At 43.9% G+C, this 14,751-nt stretch overlaps 1 protein-coding gene and 1 long non-coding RNA gene across 8 annotated transcripts in view; one reads left to right on the top strand and one right to left on the bottom strand.

Moving 5' to 3' along the window:
• LOC310835303 overlaps positions 1 to 14,751 on the top strand; it is a 481,690-nt gene that overhangs the window by 316,582 nt on the left and 150,357 nt on the right. The window lies entirely within an intron of this gene.
• The window catches only part of KANK1 (KN motif and ankyrin repeat domains 1), a 126,140-nt gene that overhangs the window by 25,497 nt on the left and 85,892 nt on the right, over positions 1 to 14,751 (bottom strand). The window contains exon 1 of one of the 7 annotated variants that reach the window (XM_083718386.1): positions 8,660 to 9,521. The exons of 5 other annotated variants lie outside the window; for them this stretch is intronic. The gene's annotated coding sequence lies outside the window, so the exon portion shown is untranslated. Of the gene's footprint in view, positions 1 to 582; positions 643 to 8,659; positions 9,522 to 14,751 lie in introns of those variants that run through there. One more of the 7 variants, XM_083718387.1, reaches the window with a different exon arrangement.

Here is a 14,751-nt window from a genome sequence, read left to right as displayed (position 1 = left end):
TGTTAATACCATGAAGCAATACTGTAAAAGGAATTCTGTATTTCTACGACATCCCCAGTATAGTTTCCACGGGAAGTTCAACTATTTGATATGCTGCGGTGTTGTGCAAGGGAATTCAATACATTTCAGAGCTCTTCCTAAGGGCTACTTCCAAAAAAAACCCCCCAAACCTCTCTTGGTTTACAAATGCTAAAAACAGACAAAGTTATTTGGATTTCAAAACAAGACAGTCCAAAGGAGGAGGATCACCCTAGCACATTCATCTCTGATTGTTCATGCAACCTATTTTATATTCCTATATGGTGCAGAGTCGACACACTGAGAACTATGCAGGCAGACCATTTCCAGAGCAGTCTAAAATATCTCAGATGAAAGAGAAACTGTCAGCTCAGATGTCAGAACAGCCCAGCTTCCTGGAGACACGGGAGAGGCATGTCGCACCAAAGCAATCTAAATAAAACTGCAGCAGATCTGCCGAGCTTCTGCAGGAAGGATATTTATGCCTAGGGTGGCTCTGCAACCTGCTTCCCACTCTCAAACACAGAAACGCAGCAAGAACTTCAGAGCAAAGCCTTCATTTACATCAGCTTGAAGTTTCTCTTTCCGTCCCTCCACACTGCTGTTCAAAGTCTACCCGGCCTCGCTCTATTTCCTGCAATCGCGGCTCCGTACGTCACGCAAGCTATTTTGCCTGCGAAATCCCTGCCTCCCAACTTTCTCATTCTTCAACCCTTAAAGGGAAAAAGTACTCTGCATTTATGTAAATACAGCAAAACAGAGCACAAACATTTCATAGGCTGAGCTTCTTCCAATGAGTTCATCAGCTCAGATCTGGAAGGGGGGAGAAGTTTTTCATTTCTCTACTCCTTTCCAGCACAGATCTCTCTCTCTTTATTGCAACAGACACCTCTTATAAAGGCTCACAAGTCCTGCTCTTTTCATTAACATTTCTTCAGATTTGAAGTGTTGCGCTTTTTCAGTTTCTCCTTAAGAAATAGTTTGCGTTCATAATGTTTAGGAAGCTAAGTGTATACTAAGCCCTCTGAAATCATGAAATACATGAGCCATTCTTTGTGTTAATGTGAGTTGTTGAAAAAACAAAAATGACTCTGCACACCAATGATCCTTTAAAAATGACACAAAAGTGGCTGCATCATATGCCATTTCTCCTGTGTGTGTTTGTGTGTAGGGAAAGCTAGTTTATACACAACTTTTAGAAGGCTGCCCTGTTAAAGGGAGGTTTTTAATGCTTGATATTTTCATTCTGTTTTTAGATATGCTGTAAGCTGCCCAGAGTGGCTGGGGAAACCCAGCCAGATGGGCAGGGTATTATTATTATTATTATTATTATTATTATTATTATTATTATTATTATTTTACACATCACTTGGGAAGACAGGCAAACTAATTTCAGTGTACTGGAAGAAGCAAAGATCACCAGTGTTGAAGCAATGATTCTTCAACATCAACTTAGTTGGAATGGTCATGTTGTGTGGATGCCTGATGAACGTCCTCCAAACCAACTACTCTATTCTGAACTTAAAAATGGAAAGTGTAATGCTGGTGGTCAACAAAAGAGGTTTAAAGACTGTCTCAAGGCAAATCTAAAAAATATAAACACTGACAACTGGGAAACACTGGCCTGCGAGTGCTCCAGTTGGACAACAGCCTTTACCAAAGGTGTCATGGGCTTTGAAGACACTCAAACTCAGGACTAAGGAAGAAACGTGCCAAGAGGAAGGCACGCTTGGCAAACCCTCACCGTGATCAACTCCCACCCGGAAACCAATGTCCCCACTGTGGAAGGACGTGTGGATCCAGAATTGGCCTCCACAGTCACTTACGGACTCACTGTTAAAACCATGTTTAAGGAATGTTTAACTGTTAAAACCATGCTTAAGGAAGAGAATTTTACTCGGCTACAAGGGATCGCCAAAGAAGATGAGAAATAATAATAATTAATAATAATAATAATAATAATAATAATAATAATAATAATAATAATTCCTACACAATATATGCAGAGAGCTGCATAAAAATAATGCTGGGTTTCCATACATGTCCACAGGTGGCACAACAGTGCACATTGCCCATCCCAGGCACACACACTGTGTGTACTCATGTAGAAAGAGTACTTGCAGATAGAACACATGGAACACATGGAACTCATGGAACACATACATATCCTTAATGCTGTTTTTGTTTGTTTGTTTGTTTGTTTTTAAGACAGGTTTTAAAGCAGCAGTTTCTGTGCAAGGCACAATGGCCAAGCAGGAATTTTGAGAGCAAGGTGTCTAAAGACGTAAGAAATAATAACACAGCCTGATTTCATACAGGTTTGACTCCCCCCCCCCCAGCAAAAAAAACCTTGAACAATTTAAAACATTAAGAAAGGCAGGTGGGGTGGGGGGAATACTCACAAATAAATACATAATCAAAATATCCCTCTAATAATCACCTTCTAATATTGGAAGTCAGGTGGTGGGTGTCAACCAAAATGGAGCCAGAAGGGGGACTGGCTGATAAAAAAGAGTGAGGGATTGGTACGCACAGGGGAACACACAGGTGTGCAGAAGTACGGGGATATTAAATAATAAATCTAGATATGCTCACCTGTGACCTACGAGATAAAGCACAATAATGTTTCTATTAAAGCGGAAATGTTTCGTGAATATTACAGTAAAGCAAAGCCGGCTGGCCAGCTTACGCAAATAGATTTGCATTCTGCAGAGGGTCAAACAGTTGCCCAACCAGCCGTTTCTTTGTTGGTCTAACCAGCAAAACTGCATTCTGGCCGATAACCGGGACCTTTACCGCACACCCGGAAAATCTTCCCAAAGCAACTTCATCTGCTTCCAGGTTTTTGTATCCAGGTCTCTGGATACAAGGCCATCAGCTCCTCCCTACCATACTAGCTGTGGAGAAGCTGTGGCCTCACAAGGGGTGGGTGAAGGATGACGACATTATTATTATTATTATTATTATTATTATTATTATTATTATTATTACCCCGCCTATCTGGCTGGGTTTCCCCAGTCACTCTGGACAGCCCCCAATATTAAAAACACGATAAAATATCAAACATTAAAAACTTCCCTAAACAGGGTCGTCTTCAGATGTTTTCTAAAGTAAGATAGTTGTTTATTTCCTGGGAGGGTGTTCCACAGGGAGGGAGCCACCACCAAGAAGGCCCTGTGATGAAAGTGTATTAAAAGAAAATAACCACCAGAATCACCACCTCATCCTTCCAAATCCACCCCTTAAAGATGTTATGGAGGAGCTAAGAATTTGAACTCAAGTCACTTGCTCAGTATTAAAAATATATGCTCCCCGGGCTGGGTTGCCACTTAATCCGATCGCCTCCACCCTCAGCCTTGTTGCCCACTACCGCGGTGCCCAAGGATTGTCCACAAGAAGATAGCAGGTGTCAGGTGGTGGTTGCTCGTGAGTAACCAGGCAGGACTCTGACCTGTCTTTTACAGGTTTTATTGTGCAAACTATTTACAGTGCAGATCCACAAAGTTCATGGCCGTCTTAGTCACTTGCAGAATTCGGGAGTGGCCCCTTCCGGCTTCTCCCACAACACAAGAACTTCGACACCCCAAACCTCTGCCTCCCCTCCTTACGTTTCACCCCTCTGAGCAAGCTGGACGATGGAAGGAGCGTGCGTCCCTCCTGGCCAGCTCAGCGACGTGAGGCCCTGGGGCTCTCAGCAGCATCCTCAAGCCCTCTCCTCGCTTGGCTGGCCCCTTCCCTCTCTTCTCCACTGGAGGTGTGGCTTTTCCCACCGCTGGAAGAGGAACTGCTCCTCAGGAGTTTCTGCGGCTCCCTGTATCTCAACGGTGTCCCTGCCTCCCTCCCCTGTTCCGATGGCAGTCCCCTGGCATCCGGCAGTTACTTGACAAAGCTAGAGAGGTTTGGACTCTGGCCTTGGCTAGGTGGCTTGGCTAGAGGACAATGTCCCCAAGGCACCTTGCAAAATTATGCCTCGTGGGACTGTCGAGTGTCAATGTCCACCAATGCAAACCCTGTGGGCATGGAGGGAAACAGAAGAGACACAGAAAAGAGTTCGTTTCTTTCCAAATGGCTTCCTTTCTTCAGCGTAAGAAGCCCCGCTTTTAATTAATGGAGACACACCTGGGGGCTCCAAAGTAGCTCTTAAGCGCATGCTTTTCCATCAAAGGTGACGAAGAGATCAAAGCACTTGGAGGGGCATCAAGTCATTTTGACATGAGGGCTCCCCCAATGCTTTGGTATCTTAAGGGACACGCAATGTCAGATCGCAAGTAATGTAATGTCAACTGCTAGAGGAGGATAATCACGGTTAATAATAATTATTATTTATACCCCACCCATCTGGCTGGGTCCCCCCAGCCATTCTGGGCGGCTTCCAACAAAACACTAAAATACAATAACCTATTAAACATTAAAAGCTTCCCTAAACAGAGTTGCCTTTAGATGTCTTCTAAAAGTTTGGTAGTTATTTTTCTCTTTGACATCTGAAGGGAGGGCGTTCCACAGGGCGGGCACCACCACTGAGAAGGCCCTCTGCCTGGTTCCCTGTAACTTGGCTTCTCACAGGGAGGGAACCGCCAGAAGGCCCTCGGTGCTGGACCTCAGTGTCCGGGCAGAATGATGGAGGTGGAGACGCTCCTTCAGCTATACTGGACTGAGGCCGTTTAGGGCTTTAAAGGTCAGCACCAACACTTTGAATTCTGCTCGGAAACGTACTGGGAGCCAGTGTAGGTCTTTCAAGGTGTTATATGGTCTCGGCGGCCACTCCCAGTCACCAGTCTAGCTGCCACATTCTGGATTAATTGTAGTTTCCAGGTCACCTTCAAAGGTAGCCCCACATAGAGCGCATTGCAGTAGTGCAAGCAAGAGATAACCAGAGCATGCACCACTCTGGCGAGACAGTCCACAAGCAGGTAGGGTCTCAGCCTGCGTACCAGGTGGAGTTGGTAGACAGCTGCCCTTGACACAAAATTGACCTGCGCCTCCATGGACAGCGCTGAGTCCAAAATGACTCCCAGGCTGCACACCTGGTCCTTCAGGAGCACAGTTACCCCATTCAGGACCGGGGAGTCTTCCACACCTGCCCGCCTCATGTCCCCCAAAAACAGTACTTCTGTCTTGTCAGGATTCAACCTCAATCTGTTAGCTGCCATCCATCCTCCAACTGCCTCCAGACACTCAAAAGATTACATTTCAAAAGATCTAATCTTAAGGAAAGCACCATATTGTATCATTAAGATTGGCAAATTTAAAATTTAAAATTTAATTTTAAATTTATACAATTTATAACTCCGTCGCATATGCTATACAAAAAGCAGATACTCCTGCAATAATATTCCAGTTCTGGGACTCCTGGGCACTTTTCTTCCCAGGTCCAGAAGATAATTACTTTGGCAAAGTATTTTAGGTTATAGAACAACCTTCCTTTATGCTTGAACTGCTGGCAACATCTGCTGAACTGGAGCAATTTTGGTGCAATGATTGTCAAGTTCTATTTCACTGTTTGCTTTGCTTTGCTTAAGCACTTAAAAGACCATAAAACGGCCTCTTTCTCTCCTACCTAAGGGGTTATTTTTAGCTTCTACCATATTAGGATTAGCTGTACTTGTTATTTTCTTGGAAGGATGCAAACATGGGCTCAGAGATTTCAAGTGCTGAAACTGTGACCGTAGGTACTGAAAGCAAAGAGTTGTGCTGAATGCAGGCATAATAAGCAGTATACCAACATTATGGGATGGATGGAGGGAGAGAGGAATAGATTCTGCAGCTCTGACAGGGCTCCTCTCAGTTCCTAATATGTAAAATTGTTCTCTGAGATATTTGCAAAAAAGTCCAAAAAGTACTTGTGATAAAGCTTAAGTGAGATGTCATTAAAGGTTGGTTCCCCCCTGCAGTGTATGGAGATTTCTCATATATTTATTCTGTAGAACTTTGGGGTAGGATGTAATTTGGGTTTTTGATTTTTAGTTTTAAGTAGATGAGAGATCTTGCTGTTTCTAAATTTACCTTAAGTTGTATTTTTGTGCTGCCTGTTTTTTTCTTTTTCTTTTAAGAATTGTTTTATCCTCTGAGTGCCATCTTGGGGGGTCTGAAGGCAGCACAAAACAAATTTATGACATTAATACTCACTTTCCCCCTTCCCCAAACAAGAACAATCTATTGCTTACATGTAGGCAAGGGAAGGTGTGAAATAGCCGGTACAGAACTTCCTCCGCTTGGCAAAACCTAACAGTCACAGGTAGATATTGGAGTGATCGTTCTGTGATATTATGGCAGTGGAAAAAGCTGTATTGTAACTTTTGAATAAATTGAAACTTTTGTTTTTTAAAAAAGGTGCCCAATCAAATAAGGCATATGTAAAAATCAAGCTCATTTGGTTAGTATATCTGAGGTAATATCATCACTCCTCGTAACTTTTTTGCATATTCAAACAAAGGACGGCCCTTGGGTATGCAAAAATCTCAAAGAAAATGTGTAGGTCTCTTTAGTTAGATGTTTGACATTGATGCATTCCTATCTGAGAGTGCTTCAGGGGTGCCAGTCACAAAATAATTGTGTGTGTGTTTGTGAGATAACTATGATCTGGGAGCCTTTTTGGCTGAAGAGAGGGGTACAAATCCTTTAAATAAATAAATAAAATGGGCCGTGTGGCATAATGCAAAGAGAGCCATTCCTAAGATAGCCTTACGCTTTCCCTAGGAAATCGGCTATCTCCTGCTTGTCTCGATTGTGGAGAACATACAGTACTGATCTTACTGCTGTCTATTAGCAACGGAGAACATTCCTCGGTACAGTGATACCTCAGGTTACATACACTTCAGGTTACATGCGCTTCAGGTTAAGAACTTTACTTCAGGATGAGAACAGAAATCGTGCTCCGGCTGCACGGCAGCAGCAGGAGGCCCCATTAGCTAAAGTGGTGCTTCAGGTTAAGAACAGTTTCAGGTTAAAAACGGACCTCTGGAACGAATTAAGTACTTAACCCAAGGTACACTGTACCAGGAAAAATATGCAAAGGTAGACACTCCACACTGACTCTCATCAATTGCTTACAAGGTTCCTTCACATTTTGCCCGACAACATTCTTTCTAGGAGGGCCACAGACTTGCTTTTAAAAAAGAATAAAGCAAGCTCAGAGCCTTGGGCAAAATGCTCCGCAGGCTCCACAATGCCCCTGGGCACTGGGTTGGCAATCCCTGGTCTAGAGGCACTATTTTGGAGAGGATTAATGAAAAGAAACACACATCGTTCCCACAGTTCTGCACTGCTGAAGCCTTGAGACCTGGCTAGCCACTCTGACTCAGACAAATTTGCCTTCTCTGCTTGCAGAAGACAGAAATCTGTGTAGCACCAACTCCTCAAAGTTCTCAAAACTCTCGCTTTAGCTGGGCCATCAAGAATTGAAAATGGCTTGCTCCGAATGAGTGAGCCAAGATTCATTGTATACCTTGAGGGAAACCTTGACAGTGAGTAAATTCAACCAGTGTACAAGAGCAGCTCTGATGGAGACCTTAAAACCATCACCTTCCTCCCTCATGGAAACAAACCACAGGAATGGAACAGGCATGGCAAGGGAATATAAGCCTTCCAGAAAACTAAACATTCCCGAGACGACAACAACTTCTTCCTGGGAAACGTGGATGCCTCAAAGACTTCACTCAAACACATTCTGTTGGGAGTTCTGTGCTGGATTTTTTTTTTAAAGAGAAGTATTCCAAAGAGAGGGGGAAAAGAGTTTTGTATGATCAGGCAGTGAGTTTGCAATGTGGGCACCAAGGTATTCCAGACGTACAATCACATTTGGTTAATTGCATTCCTGTTGAGTGTTCAGAGTCCTGGGCCACTGCATTTGAGCACCTCCTTATGCCAATAACAAGGTCAGTAATTTTATAATTTCAGAAAACACTCCTCTCCCATCCCCTTTCCCTCTTAAGGTGAACAAACACTCCTCGCTCAGGTTTAGCTATGTCGAAAATGCTTGGTAATTTACACCACAAGCTATTCATTATCGAAGCCATTGCCTGAAAACAACTTACTTTTTTAAAAAAGAAAGAAAAAGAAAATATATCCAGCTTGCTCCCTAGGTTAAGAAAGCTCAACCTGCTCTGTTAAACGTGATTTAAATAACATACTATTTCCTAACACACTATAATGCCACAGGCAATGAAAATATAAACTCTTCAAGAATGCCTCAGAACAGAAGCATTGAGATGTTTCCCTTAGAGATACCCACCATCTCTCACATACCCTGCTAAGTCCAAGCAGAAACGGCACATTAAAGTTGAGAATTAACTCTCTTTTTTTAGAAAAAAAGGTACACGAACATGCAAACATTCATTTAGAGGATGGAAGTTGTGTTAAGTGAGGGGAAAACAGGCTAAAAACAGAGACACGCTCAGCTGTTGCAGAGGTAAATTGGAAATAGGCACTCTCCTATGGCCATTAGTCTAACAGAGTTACTTTGTCCGAGAGAACAGTGCTATCTTTATGTTAAAAATCGCAGTGAGAAAAGCAACCAGCCAGCATAGGTAGGAGCAGATAATTCTTTGGGGGGGAGGGCAATGAAACAACAGAAGTTACGAACTTACATTCCCTAAAATTTAAGTCGCTCATCCCCCACCCCCAATCTGCCAGCGTTACTTACTTATTCTGTGAAGAGCAGAAAGTTGCCGTATGTTTTCCTTGCAGGACGTTTGGCTTGAGGCAGACTTTCCTTAGCTTTGCAGGGAATATGTGCTTCTGACACATAAGCAGGCAAGGAGCCCAAGGCTCGCTGTGGAGAATTTATTTATACTCATTTGGAATTTCCTGACAAAATTCTCCCCTGCCTGCCAGGCTCGGCTAATGGAGCTCCACGGCGCAACCTCTCCCGGCTTGTGCAACATCATTCGCTGCACCATCAAACGTAGACGGTCGCTGCTCAGGAGGAGCTGGATTTCAGAAAAACAGCTCTATGGCAGGAGGTCGCATCATGTGAACCACGAAGAGTTGCACTCCTCTGATCATGTCGAACAAGCCAAATCAGACAAGAGGGGAAGAAAAGGCAGCGGGACTCCTCTCGTCCTCCTCATTCCTTCCCCTTTTGACCCCACCTCCCATCGCAGGCAAAGAAAGGTTCGCGGAAATAATACGGTCAAGATAATTGTCTCCCTTGTAACCATACCACAGGCTGCTTTCAAATAATTCTGGTTTCCTTTGCCACATGCAGTCTGTTTTTGCTCCCTTTTGTCCAGCCCAGCTTGCAATTTGGAGGCTAAAAATAAAAGCTTTATTCCGCCTGGGAGGCAGGCAAAAATATTTTGCTGAAGGATGCGGCCAAAAATGAGACAAGTGCGCTTTCTAAAGGGGGGAGGGAAATTTGTCGGAAATAAAAAGACAGCCTTCCCAGAGCTACTCTGTCAAAAAGGCTTCCCTGCACATGCATTTTTTTTTTTTTTTAGTTTTCAAACATTACATTATCAATCTAACCGTGTGCCCAGGTCCAGATATCCGACATTCACAGCACCATAACAAATCAATCACTGGAAAATGTCAACCAAATCTCTTCCATCTTTTCACCGATATTGCAGATTAGAAAAATATTAACTGATTCGTTTTGTTTTTAGTAGATAATTTCCAGCGTAGGTCAGCTGTTGAGAGAGTCCAAAGTGTAGGGGCTTCGAGAGATACCCTTATCTCGAGGAAAGTATCAGAATTTGGAAACACGTTTTAGTGACTTTGGTTTGAACTGTTTGCAGAGGAACACCAAACTCCCGCAGTCAGAATGAGGGTTTGGGGTGCAACACAGTTTCACAAAATCAAGACCCCCCCAACCATTTCCAAATGATCTGCCAAGAACTCTGCAGCAACAGCAGCACATTTCTGCACAAACTCCAAGGGTTTAAAGTGGAAATGACCAACGGCGTTGGCATGTTGGCATGACCAACAACATTCACGTCTCTCCATCTGAATCAATGGTGTAGATGGCATTGTAGTTATATGGTCTCGGTGGCTGCCCTCAGCCACCCGTCTAGCTGCTGAAATCTGGATTAGTTGTAGTTTCTGGATCACCTTCAAAGTTAGCCCCACATAGAGTGCACGTCATTTTTCCAAATGGGAGATAACCAGAGCATGCACCACTCTGGCAAGACAGTCTGCGGACAGGAAGGGTCTCAGCCTGTGTACCAGATGGAGCTGGTAAACAGCTGCCCTGGACACAGAATTGACCTGCGCCTTCATGGACAGCGCTGAGTCCAAAATGACTCCTAGGCTGCGCACCTGGTCCTTCAGGGGCACAGTTACCCCATTCAGGACCAGGGAGTCCTCCACACCCGCCTGCCCCGTCCCCCAGAAACAATGCTTCTGTTTTGTCTGGATTCAACCTCAATCCTGAATCAATGGTGTAGCTGGTAAACCAGCTGGTGCTGGTAATAAGCCCCTCAGGACACAATCTGTGACTAGAGGAGCAAGCTGGGTCCCTCAGGGCACAAATCTGGTCCTTTAGGGAGTGAACAATCGCACCCAGAGCCGCCATTTTCCTGGCCAACCCGTCTGCTGTGTTTCCTGTCCTAGTCACTTGTTTCTTATCCGATTTAAGCTTATTTCCCCTTATGCAGTCCATAATTCATTTCAAATAGTTCTTCAAAAATGTTGCTGCTCCACTTGGATCTGATGACAAGGAGAAAAAGCACGGGTGTCACCAGTAAACTCCATGCTCTTAGACTGCAGCTCCCAGTCCTTTTTAAGGCAAGTATTTTCTCATTTCAAATATTTATGAATCATACACAAGGCAGTAAAAATATTAGAAGAGGCCAGATCAAATTATTTTTCCAGAAATATTTACTGAAATAAAAGATACTTCAAAATCCATACAATATCTGCGTTTAAAAGCTTGGGAGACCAAACTCAACTTGAGGAGCTCCTGAGAACGAGTCTGTTGAAAACTGCTTCCCAGAAAAGACCACAATGGTACAATACTCTAGCCTGAAGATGGTACTAAATGGTTGATGGTACTGAAAGTACCAAGAATCTTTTTCTCTGTATTGGCCAGCTGGCTGGGCAACCAAAGCAGTTCCTGTACTAAAACAAAAATATTCACTGCATTGCTCTCAATCATCTGTTTAGTCTTCTGTATTTTATCTATGTTGTTTTAATTTGTGTAAACCACTTTTGAGTCCTAATCTGGGGGGAAAGAGGAATGTTGTTGCAGTTTTTGTCGGTAGAATGAGAGTAACAACTATATTTTATATAAAGTTAGGGAGGAAATCAGGTCATTTCTTAGCCTTTAAAGTCAATTCATACAGATCATGTCTTTTTATTTTCAGTCTTCTGGGGTCATGGTTTCGCTCTCAGCCTTTAGGAGTGAGTACTAGGCAGCCAGGTCACCACATCCTACTACTGTTCAAAACAAAAGCAAGGAGAGCAAATAGTTCTTTAGGACAGAAAATCGAATATGCTTGCAATAAACAGATGGTTCGGTGTACAGAGCGGACCCTGTCAATTCTGCCAAAGGGAGGAGAAGAGGTTTTCCAAAGCAGAAGACAAACACAGCAGAGAAAACACTCTCTTTGCCATCTTCCATAAAGTCTAATAAGGGACACATTTCTGGGAACATGCCCACTGGGAAACTGTTGAGAGGGAGATTCAAGGCACACTTTGAGTGAGATTTCTTCTTTTGCCCACTTGTGGCCCTTAGAACGGAACCATAAAACTGCATATATGGCAATGGGCTTTCAAGTGAAATACAGTGGTACCTTGGTTCTCAAACGCCTTGGTTCCCAAATGCCAAAAACCCAGAAGTGTTCTGGTTTTTGAACATTTTTCAGAAGCCAAACATCTGATGCAGCTGTCGGCTTTTGTTTCTGGGGCGCCTGCACCAATCAGAAGCTGTGCCTTGGTTTTTGAACATTTCAGAAGTCAAACAAACTTCCAGAACTGATTAAGTTTAGCCCTTTTGTTTTTGCTATTTATTTTGTGTTTTTGTTTTTGAGGCTTTTCCGGTTCATTTGGTTCAATTTTTTTTTAATCTAAATTTTTATCATCTACAATACTGTCTTATTAATTTTATAGTACAGTACATTGATCGTTGCCTTCATTTTATGGATCAATGTTCTCAATGGAGAGTAAAATTTATGTTAAATTGCTATTTTAGGGGTTGTTTTTAAAAGTCTGGAAGGGATTAATCCATTCTGCATTACTTTCTATGGGAAAGCATGCCTTGGTTTTGGAACGCTTTGGTTTTGGAACGGACTTCGGGAACGGATTAAGTTTGAGAACCAAGGGACCACTGTACTTTCATTTCACAGGCACCTTCAAAATCCCTACCTCTCTCATTCTCCTCCGCAAAGGTAAGCTCTGCAGTCAAAAAGCTTCCACCTTGACACCCACAGGTGGAATGTCCATGCCAAACAAAACCACCGGAAGCCTCCAGGCCTGCCTCAGAGCCACCAGGTAGCAGCCACTGAGTTGGGCAGAAGTAGTTACGTAATAAGGCAGTACTAGCTTGTTACCTGTTTACTCCACCTTTCCTCTAAGGCGCTCAGGGCAGCATCTATGACCTGCCTTTCCCATTAATCCTTATGACAACCCTGTGAAATTGTGGAGGCTGGAATATAGGGAATAGGCGATGTCCACATGTTACATCCAAAGTGTGTTCTCCCAAATCTTGGTCACCATAGTAGCTCAAGGGGTTGCTGGGAACTGTAACTCTGTGAGGGGTAAACTACGTTTCCCAGAATCCTCTGAAGGGGATGTGGCTTTGGCTTTTAAGGTAGAGGGTGCCTGCAGCCTACATATAATACTCTAGGCACTGCGCTTTTTAAATAATTATTGGTTTTTTTAGACCAATTATCTCACTGAAAAATGTTCGGTGTTTTCTTTTCCCACGGAAAATTTTCCATCCCATAAGTGCATTATTAACAATTGCCAATTGCAAGTGAAGTATTAGGCAAGGCTGGCGGTTTCAAAGCTTTAATTAATGTTTTTTTCAGGGGATTATCTCTAGCAGATACACAAGAGAAGCATATTTCAGGTCAAACATCTATGGTGTACTGAGACAAAAACATTAACGGTAGGCAGTTTTTCTAGCCTGGTTTAGTAGATACAGGTAAAATAAATATGTTAAATGATATCGCTCTCATCAGGAAACGTTCCAATGCAAATCATGTTGTGCAAAGGAACCCAGTTCAAAGTTCTCCTGAAAATCTGCAGCCCTAAAGGAGTTTCACAACAAAGTGCCATCTCACAATTCATTCACAGCCTCAACAACCGATGCATAAAGGTAAAGGTAAAGGGACCCCTGACCATTAGGTCCAGTCATGGCCGACTCTGGGGTTGCGGCGCTCATCTCGCTTTATTGGCAAAGGGAGCCGGCGTACAGCTTCCAGGTCATGTGGCCAGCATGACTAAGCCACTTCTGGCAAAACAGAGCAGCGCATGGAAATGCCATTTACTTTCCCGCTAGAGGGGTACCTATTTATCTACTTGCACTTTGACGTGCTTTCGAACTGCTAGGTTGGCAGGAGCAGGGACCAAGCAATGGGAGCTCACCCCGTTGCGGGGATTCGAACCATTGACCTTCTGTCCTTGGCTCTGTGGTTTAACCCACAGCACCTCCCGCGTCCAAACTGATTCATACCTTAACACACAAAAAAGTACAGTGGACCTGGGTTGTCAAACGCTTCAGAAGTCAAATATTTCGGAAGTCGAATGTTTTGGCTTTTGAATGTCGAAAACTGTAAGTAAATGCTTCCATTTTCAAATGCACCTTGGAAGTCAAACGGCTTCTCCATTTTTTCAATGGATTTTGCCGGCCGGCAATTGTGCCTCGGTTGTCTAATGTTTCGGAAGTCGGTCTTCCGAAATGAATTATGTTTGACAACCGAGGTTCCACTGTACAGATAACTAGGCCGTGACAAAAAACGTGAGAATAGAGAGGTGCTAGCATGATCCAGTCGTGCAGTTCACACATCACAGAACCATGATCTCACACAAAAGCTGTATATTTAAAAGCACAGGTGAGCAGGTTATTCCTGAATCCACTCCCTGTAAGAATAGGTGCCAACAAGCAATAGGTGCCAAGAAGCAAATGCACTTAATGTGCAAAATGTACATGAGAAGATTTCATAAAAGGGCAATTGATTTCCACACTTAATCTTCCTCTCCCACACAACATCCACTGATCATCGATTTCTCCTGATGATCTAGAGACTTAGAAAAGGAGAGACCAAGAACTCAAGGGCTACCCATTGAAGGGGGTAGCTGGAAGAGAAATGCAAAATTTCCTGAAATTTTGATGTCATGGGGAAAACAGGCTTTTTTCGGGGAGTGGGGTTTCAGGTAAACGGTAAAGGTAAAGGTACCCCTGCCCGTACGAGCCAGTCTTGACAGACTCTGGGGTTGTGCGCCCATCTCACTCAAGAGGCCAGGGGCCAGCGCTGTCCGGAGACACTTCCGGGTCACGTGGCCAGCGTGACAAAGCTGCATCTGGTGAGCCAGAGCCGCACACGGAAACGCCGTTTACCTTCCCGCTGGTAAGCGGTCCCTATTTATCTACTTGCACCCGGAGGTGCTTTCGAACTGCTAGGTTGGCAGGCGCTGGGACCGAGCAGCGGGAGCGCACCACGCCGCAGGGATTCGAACCGCCGACTTTTCGATCAGCAAGTGCTAGGCGCTGAGGCTTTAACCCACAGCGCCACCTGCGTCCCCGGGGTTTCAGGAAAAACCCATAAATTGGGGAGAGGGGGGGAATGAAAAGCA

This window comes from Podarcis gaigeae, assembly GCF_964106915.1.
Source record: "Podarcis gaigeae genome assembly, chromosome: 17".
In the NCBI taxonomy this organism is placed as follows: domain Eukaryota; kingdom Metazoa; phylum Chordata; class Lepidosauria; order Squamata; family Lacertidae; genus Podarcis; species Podarcis gaigeae.
Note: the sequence above shows the minus strand (reverse complement) of the source record. Positions and strands in the feature narration are given on the sequence as shown.